The sequence below is a fragment of the Gigantopelta aegis genome, chromosome 4 (assembly GCF_016097555.1).
Source record: "Gigantopelta aegis isolate Gae_Host chromosome 4, Gae_host_genome, whole genome shotgun sequence".
NCBI lineage: Eukaryota > Metazoa > Mollusca > Gastropoda > Neomphalida > Peltospiridae > Gigantopelta > Gigantopelta aegis.
In genome coordinates this window covers 65,917,005-65,920,477 of record NC_054702.1, presented here as the reverse complement: position 1 = coordinate 65,920,477, position 3,473 = coordinate 65,917,005, and the positions used below count along the sequence as shown (strand labels likewise).

The 3,473-nt window shown below is 34.3% G+C and overlaps 1 protein-coding gene across 2 annotated transcripts in view; it reads left to right on the top strand.

Moving 5' to 3' along the window:
* Positions 1-465, top strand: part of LOC121370950 — a 63,523-nt gene extending 63,058 nt beyond the window's left edge. For both annotated transcript variants that reach the window (XR_005957753.1, XM_041496502.1), the window contains exon 3: positions 1-465. This exon is cut by the window's left edge and continues 1,522 nt beyond it. The gene's annotated coding sequence lies outside the window, so the exon portion shown is untranslated.
* The last annotated feature ends 3,008 nt before the right edge of the window (positions 466-3,473 follow it).

The following is a 3,473-nucleotide window of genomic DNA, read 5'->3' as shown; positions in this document are numbered from 1 at the left end:
TAAACACAAAATTATATTTCAGATAAAACTAAGCTAATATTGATGTTTTTTTATTGACCCAGAAATGTCGATAATGTCAGGGATGGGGTTCTTAATCACTATCATACATATAATGTTGGACATTAATAATATTAAATACGTATAATACATAAAATGTTTTGTTAGAGTAAATATGTTCAGATTGACTGTACATTAATAATGAATTATATTTAATATACAATTCAATGTGTTCCTTTATTTCTTTTCATCAGTATATTTTTTCTAAAGAAGACCTATTTCCTATTCAGGACCACTAGTATGTTGCTATACAAAGTAATGACACGGCAAATGATGGTGCGTTGCCCTTAGGTTTGGTAAATGTGTATCCAGGAGCCTATTTCACAAAACATCGTATGTTTACGTCTGTAACTAGCAGTTATACCGGTCATTCATTTACACGTGTTTGACATCTATTTCACGCAGCAAATTAGATCATTACGGAAGGACAAAAGAAAATGAAATATGTGTACTTAAAACTATATTTCTTGTACTAGAGTAATAATAAGAATTGTGGTTTAGTCGTAGATTCACGTTTACGTTTACGTGCAAAACTAGGTTTACGATGTTTTGTGAAACTGGGCCCAGGGCCCGGTAACACAAACCACTCGTAACACTTACGTCAGACGTACGCCACACATTATGTATGGTGTACGTCTGACGTAAGTGTTACGAGTGTTTTGTGTTACCGGGCGCTGGACTTTAAGACGGGTACCCACATACACTTAGTTACTTTAAGCGATCTTGAGCTAAGCTATACTATTTATAATGCTTTGTCTTTTATTTGCATATGCCAGTTTAAACATACACGCAATAAGCTGTTGCGCTCCAAAAGTATGAAACAGACGTGGGTTAGTTATACTTGAAGTATAGATATTGATATAGAGCTTTTTTAAGGAAACAGTATCGTATCCATGCAGAAGGTTTTCAGATGGGGAAAATGTATAGGACAGGTCTCGTCAAGGATGTGTATGTACATCGCCTTACCTTTATTCTAACACGTGGACCAACAAAAGGACGAAATGTGTGTAACATACTCTAGTCAGTGTGTACATTATTTTAGCTGGTGCATTCGTTTGTGTGTTCTTATTTTGCAACATGAATTGTGATAATTATATTTTGTCATGGAATGGTTTGGCTACATGGTATTCCACTAACAGAAGTTGTGTAATTATTGTTGAAACCCTCGACAAGTTGTCTGTACTGTTTCGTGTTACAGGGGAAAATTACAGAAGTCAGCATCATTCGGATTATTTCGAACATTCTCGGTCTGTGAACAATGGACTGCAAAACGCTTGCCTTAAGATATTATTAGTTAATCTGTTATACAAGATAACAAGATATTTGCCATTATAGCATTTTGATTTCATTTTAGCTCACCGTGTGTGCTTTTCTTACGTAGTTTGCTTAACTTAAAGTCAGGGTCACGTGACAATTGACCTACTAAATAGCCTAATATATTATTGCCTGAAAATTATATATTGAGCTACATGTACATATACATATACACATACACGTACACACACAAATACACATACTTATATATATACACGTACACGTACATAAACATATACGTTATACATATACACATATACATACGCATACGCATACGCATACTCATAAGCATACGCATACATAAACATAACCATAAACATAATATATATATGGACACATAACGTGCATATAAATTGTCCGGAAATTTACTTTATTCACCAGCTGCATAGTGGTCATATCCCTCTTGTTATGAATATTTCGTATGTAAGTGAATTATAGCTACGTATATTCATAAATAAGAAAAATAACATTGGTAAATGTTCGCTAACGCTAACTGTGTAAACTGTTTGCAAACCAACTTTTGGTAACAGGCGTTAGCTGAAAAAAGGTCGCACGCACAGTGTACGTGTCAAGTGACGTCATATTGGTGATACTCTACCTTTAGTAAATCAACTGCCACGTAATCACGACTTTAACGCCATGTTTCAGCATTTATTTCAGTTTGAACATTTCAATACTGGCCTGAAAACTCAGTCTGGTTTAATATTTTGCTTGGAATATCCCCTCTTCCAATTTCTCCAACCCAACAGTATGAACGAAAAGGGAAAACAAATTATGTTAAATATAATATGATGTTTTCATCTTTAGATAGTATTAATTAATTAGAAGATGCGACAATATTCTTCTGTGTTTCATATTCAGTATTAATTTATACACCCCCCCCCCCCATCATAATAGCTGTGTGTCGCGAAACATGTTAGGTTGCTTTATATGTTTTTGTTTGGAAAACGACGAATCTTTCTCTTTCGATCGACCGTTCAAAATTGCGCCAAACTTCCTTAATTTAAAATTGCGCACTTTTTCTCTTTGGCATTATTCTTTGCTCCTTCAAAATTCCATAGCACCATTATACCCCCTCCCCGTCTGTTACCGACCACGGTCGGGCTGCTGGTGCTCCCTTGCATTTGCCAGTGCATGCGGACCCTCCTCCTACCCACCCCCAGAGGAGCCCAGGACAGGCGTGCGCTACAACAGCTTGCTCTGAATGTGCCCATAAAGCTCTATGACCTGACCTGACCTGAAAACGACGAAATAAGCACCAGAATCCTTTTGTACTGTTTCTAATATTAAAATAACTATTATAACTAATTATTGACACACATGTATGTACTTAGTATATTATTATTTCTGTCGCCATTCTCCTTATAATTTTTTGTTTAAATTATTATTATTTCCAAAAAAAAAGGAAGATTGTTTTTCATTCTCCAAATTAACTTTTGTAAAAAAATTGTAGACTTCAAGTATATACATAAATATGTAACAAAAATTAATGTACCCACACCCCCCCACCCCCCACCCCCCACTATAAAAAGAAAGAAGATATTTGTACCCCACATTTTGCTATGTGCCTTTTGGTGTCTTTCAATATACTGACTGTGTATAATAATTAATATCCAATTCTAAGAAAATATGACAAAAGAAAGAATGTTATTCTTCAGAATTTTTATTATTTTAGTCACATGTGTAAAGACGTGTTTAGAACCATCTTAAAAGTTTCTCCAGTCTTCATAAGATAAACCAGTTTTTGTTTTTGTTACATGAACATTTGGCAGAAGACTCAGTTATTTGTGAATCTTGAACTGAGATTTATGAATATCAGCGTCTGGCACGATAAATGTCCACCTATGTTTGACAAATAAAGAAAAATACAGGTGTTGTTATTCTCAACGAAAGAAACAAAATCATAATTATCTTAAGAACTTATTTTAAATATTTTGAGATGACTTTTTGGGGTTATTTCGATGAAAATATGCTGAGAATTTCAAAATGTTTTCCAAAAATGCATGATTTTAAAATACATTTTTGACAATCTTCATACCTATACAAACCACACACAAGCGGAATTTGGCAAATACGACACATATATTTATGGACACTTTGTT